The sequence below is a fragment of the Papaver somniferum genome, chromosome 9 (assembly GCF_003573695.1).
Source record: "Papaver somniferum cultivar HN1 chromosome 9, ASM357369v1, whole genome shotgun sequence".
Lineage (NCBI taxonomy): Eukaryota > Viridiplantae > Streptophyta > Magnoliopsida > Ranunculales > Papaveraceae > Papaver > Papaver somniferum.
Window position 1 is genome coordinate 192,691,392 of NC_039366.1, and position 5,405 is coordinate 192,696,796.

Sequence of the window (5,405 nt, forward strand, 5' to 3'; positions counted from 1 at the left end):
TACTCCTAAGATTTGAGGACCGCCCATACGGTCTTATTATGATGTACTGTTATAAAAACTATTAGCCAAAATGCATCTAGAAATTGTTGTTGCAGCCAAAATGCATCTAGAAATTGTTGTTGCATGGCCATAAAGTGCTAGGAGCAAGTGAGAGGACATTCAACAATTAAAAAGTAGACCATCATCAGGTGTGTATTTTGTACCCCAAAACTAGAAAGTACAGAATGTGCCGGTCCAGGAAAAAACAGAAGAAAACCTTTTCATCCAACACAACAGGAGTGACCATCCATGTTAATGACAAAACTACACTGAGACTAGATGATAGGTATGCGTGTGTTTTTTGAAGTACAAGCCTCGTGTAAAAAAATGGAAGAACAAAAAAAATATACTGGTAGGGGTGACAAAATAATTTAACTATATCCCTTAACCAGCTATCCCAAATGGGAATAACCTAGCAGCAGCACCGGAATAAGTGGTTGTCAGTCAACCCTTGTGCAATTCTAAGTCATCCCTAAACCATACCTTCAATGATGTATTTCTACGGAGCAACAAAAAAAATAAAAATAAATTAGGCAGTGCATTAACAATTACCAGAAATTCGGTTTAAGGAATAAGCAATAGGCAATGAAACGAAATGCTTAGAAAAAATGCACCATAGTATTCACTCATGAACTAAATTTTGTAAAGAAACAATTTATTCATGAAAAACTAAATAAATTGATTAAACTCATTAGTTCCCATGAGATCTGCTAACCCTTCTTATCACGTCTGATCAAGCAGCCAGCAAACTCTGATCTTCTTCGTCGGATGAAATTATACTCTTAATTCGACGGTCCTTGGGAGGCATCGCCCAAGGATTGAAATTATCTGTGATTATTTAATAATAATTACATATGTATATTGTTCTCAATCTACAATCTGGTAAAGAAAACTAAACATAGTGTGTAAGGTTTCACCGTTTAAGTTTTAAAAACCAAAATTTAGCTTACGACAATATCCTGTGTAACCCAACCACAGAACTTAAACACTGAAAAGAGTAAGGCACAAAAACACAAAGAAAACAACACAACTTCAACCGTCTCATGTATCTCGGAACCACCCTTTTAATTAACCATTTTGGTGGTTCCATCCCATCTATCACATACCATCATGTGCAATAATAGGAACACCATATTTGTTTCCCATCTGTCATAACTTAGAAGCGCAAGCAATTATCTGAACCCAAGAAGGCAACAAACTTTTGTCAGTGGACGTTCGTAAACCACCACTCAAGCCACTGCACTGAGTTCAAAACCATGTAATCTTTGTGAATTTTCACATCAGGTTCGATCTACATTTATTTTCTTAAGCAATGTAACATGCATAAGGCCATAATTCACTTATCAGGTCAGTGAGCGATGTTCCAGGTTAGTGAATATCAAAACAATATATATGATTAAAATTGAATACTGCACTAAGTATCTAATAGCCGAAAGACTAAATCACCTAAACCAAACGATTAATAAAATGCAGTCGCACGTAAACTGCGTTAATAATCTTAATTTTCTGGTCATGTCTCACCTGAAAGTAATCCCGTGCGCCTCACTTAGCATTATAGCTACATATGCATCATTGTTTGTATCTGCAAAAGAGCAATCCAAGGTAACAGTTGTTAAGTTTAACAACTTTGAAGAGTAAAAATGTAGTCAGTTACAGTATAATAACTTATCACCTGCTCAATCTATTCTCTAAAGGAATAACGTATAAGACTTTTGGATAGACTGCATTAGTAGTCTCATTTGGTGTTGCTATTCTCTAAAGGCATAACGTATAAGACTTTTGGATAGACTGCATTAGTAGTCTCATTGGTGTTGCCATTTTTGAGGAACAACAACTGGATTCTCAAACCTATCTCAACGTATTTGAAATCGTCCCTGCATTAGTAGTCTCATTACGTATTTTGCTGGTCAGCTGCCCACCATACCGTCTTTTATCTAACTGTCCAGCTCCATAGTCAAGAGGGCCAGGAAGGAAGTGAGAAGTCCTTTTGCTACGTTTTTATCTGCATCAAAATGAAAAAATGATTTTAATAATTTCAACAAAATTCTTTATAAACTATTTCAAACTCGTAACTAAACACCAAACTGAAAAATACATTATTAACAAAGCAAGAGGCAGATGAAAACTCATTACGCATTCTTTAACCAAATTCTTGGCATATTCATTTTGAACACCTAACTATTACTGCACAAAAAATGGTTTTAATATTAACTAATTTGAAAATAACCCAAATGCCAGATGTTGCACCATGTCACCGAAGTGATATTTTGAAACAATTGTTGAGAATAATATCAGCAACAAAAGTGTTACTGTCGCTGACTAATTGAAAGGGGAATGCAGAATTAGATGAGGTAGCCAGGACGCAAAGTATAGAGATGGTAATATTAGTCTTAGAGAAAAGTTTATTTAGCTTGGTAATCATTAACAAAATATATGTGAATTTAAACTTGTAATCGATGATTAAAAATCATTACTAACTGAACTATTTCAAAATAATCACAAGGTGAAAAACAATAATCGCCGGTGTCACTAACACAGTGGTAACGTCATTGGGTGATGATACCAGATGATACCAGTGACCTGAGTTCAAAACTCGCTAGCACCAAATTCTTTACCGATCAAATAAAAAGGAAATCATCAATAGCAGGGGAAGCCCCACTCATGGGACTGAAAACACAAACACAAATGTATTCTTTACCGATTAAAAAAAAGAAAGAAAAACAGGCAATAATCAATAGCAGACATGGTTATAGTTTATAAGTAAGACCAGATAAGTCTAGCTTGCTTGAGCATTTAGGACTAACTTCAACTGCATGCTTCTTATTGTAGTTTATACAATATGTCAGTTTGACCCCTAAGCTAAAAACATTTAGCTCTCGGTTAACACTCACTCAAACTATCCAATTTTGCAGACACCAAAAACCAAACAGCTTCAGTTACCACAATATCAAATTATCAATTCCAGCAATATGGAGATAGAGCAAGAAGATAAGTTCATTATAGCGTTTCAAGTAGATATCTGAAATTATTCATTAAACCCCTAATTTCTTTTCAAAGAAATCGGCCATAAGAGGACAACCATGAGTCAGAGGTTATCGAACTCCGAGTTCAGTTACAAAAGAGGACAACCCTAAAATTAGAACATAAAAATGAAGATAAAAATCCCTAACTGTTTCACAGGAAACCCAAAAATCAAAACATAAAGATTGTCAAAGTTTTGCCGGAGAAGGAAAACCTAGGGAGTAAGATTAGAAGGGAAATCTGTATCACATCCTAATACTTGGCATTTTCAGGACAATACCTAGTCAAACTTCTACTAAATCATTACACCCAAGACTATATCACCATGAAAAAAAAAAATTAGACAAAATTATACCTCTTTGCATCATCTTCTTATACACATGTCTCCATGTTGTGATGGTATATCTAGACATCCAACCACAGGAAACGAGCCAGGACTTTGACTGAACCATAGATTTAGTACTCACCTACTTGAGGCTGGTAAATAGGATTCATGGGTACTCAAAATACTGCATACATGAATATATATGAAACCTTAGAACAGTAAACAATAAGACTTCATTTCCTATTAGTAACTTTAACTTTGACATTGATATTGACAATTAAACCTTCGAACGGGTAAAGAATCACAACTAAAACCAAAAGGTGTCATTAAAAATAATCTGAGCTACACAATTACCACAATGCACTCGATAACAGTAAATGAAGTGAAAACACTTGGCAGATCTTGACTTGCCAGATGAATGGTTTAATTCAAACAGCAAAAAATTGATACATAACTCAAATCCTTGCCTAGTACAGCAAAAAAACATTCAAAACAATTGGAATCCAATGATACATACCTGAGATGCTGAATCAAATTATATTCTCGATTTTAGGCCTCCACAACTTCTTTCCTTGATGTACTGCTGTCATATCTATCTAAATGATCAGGAACTGGGCCTGATTACCGCATAAGAATCCTAAAACAAAAACATTAGCAATCAGCACACAAAGTCTAACTCTAAATGTAAAAACAGGATGAGGATAAACAAAATCATCAAAGTCTTGTATTCACAGCGATCAAGACATCGATATAGGGCAGATTTTCGTAACGGTTCATGTATACCTGAACTTTGTAGGCACCAAGAGCCTCAGTGCTACCAGCCAAGAAACTCCCCATCATGACAGTAGATGCACCAAGTGTCAAAGCTTTGTCCCTGTGTCGAGAATTAGCAATCCCGCCATCAGAAATCAAAGGGACAAAGTAACAAATCCATATAATTCAGTTGTTGTCTAATTTATTCAGAGAAAGGTTAGCACTCTTATAGTAACAAATTCTAAAATCCAGAAGAAATATGGTGTGGGCAGATCAAATCTTGGTTTTGAGGAAACTTTAAAAAATTGTTAAGCATCAAGAGCCCAAAGTTGAACATGAATATTGCTATAATGCTATGGATGCTGTGGCCAACAAAATCTAGTTACTCCTTCATAACATTTCCCAAGATATATGATTTAAATCTAACCATGCTATCACAAATTGGAAAGCAGCAGCCGTCTTATTTTGCACTCTCATTTTTCTAGCATTTAATCTGGATCGCCCTCGTTCTGAGGTACACATCTATCTGCTTACACTGATTTCTTTGTCTGAAAATACAACCTAAACACCAGAATCATTCACAACATATACATCTTTCGCACATATACATTAGTTAAATGGGGAACACAATCAGATAAGTTTACAATTAAAACTATCAAAAAAACACTTTAAACACCCAAAAAAAAAGAACTCGGAGGAAATGAAATGTAAATGAGAAGGGGAATACCAATGCAGAAAACTCTAATGATGAACGTGGAAAAGGTTGAAAGAAATTACCCTTGCACGGTGAAGCAGCCCGCAACATAACGAAAGCAGAACCCCCCAAATAATTCGAAAACCCTAATTTCCATTCTTAAGAATCAAAAATAACAACAATGAATTGAGAACCAGCCCCAAATGGGTCGATCTGTTAGAGAAATTCGTTGAGATTCCAATCCACTGGAAAGAGTGCTTAAATTGGCAAGAGCATGAAAACAGCTGTGACCCTTTGTGCGGCTTTTTTAGGAACGATTTTCTTAGGAACGATGGTTTTTATTTCAGGGGAACATAGTTTTATTAGGCCACATTCCCTATAGTTATAAGGGGTGTTCTAAAGCATTGAAATGACTAACCTATCCTTAACCTAATTTAATTTAAAACCAACCCAATAACCACCTATATATATATATAACCACCACTCCTCCCACCACCACCTCCCACCATCACCGATTACCACCACCACCACCTCCGATTATCACCACCACCAACCACCGATTACCACCACCAC

The 5,405-nt window shown here is 35.7% G+C and overlaps 1 long non-coding RNA gene across 4 annotated transcripts; it reads right to left on the reverse strand.

Annotated features, from left to right (window-relative positions):
* Positions 1 to 274: 274 nt before the first annotated feature.
* On the reverse strand, positions 275 to 5,123 carry LOC113313650. 4 transcript variants are annotated; one of them, XR_003341974.1, is made up of 7 exons: positions 4,916 to 5,123; positions 4,169 to 4,259; positions 3,903 to 4,022; positions 3,416 to 3,569; positions 1,712 to 2,041; positions 1,561 to 1,621; positions 275 to 538 (listed from the first exon to the last, which is right to left on the reverse strand). It is a non-coding gene; the product is annotated as an uncharacterized LOC113313650 (long non-coding RNA). The 4 variants fall into 4 exon arrangements; XR_003341973.1 differs by lacking the exon at positions 275 to 538 and adding an exon at positions 605 to 867; XR_003341971.1 differs by lacking the exon at positions 275 to 538 and adding an exon at positions 605 to 1,215.
* Between the last annotated feature and the right edge of the window lie 282 nt (positions 5,124 to 5,405).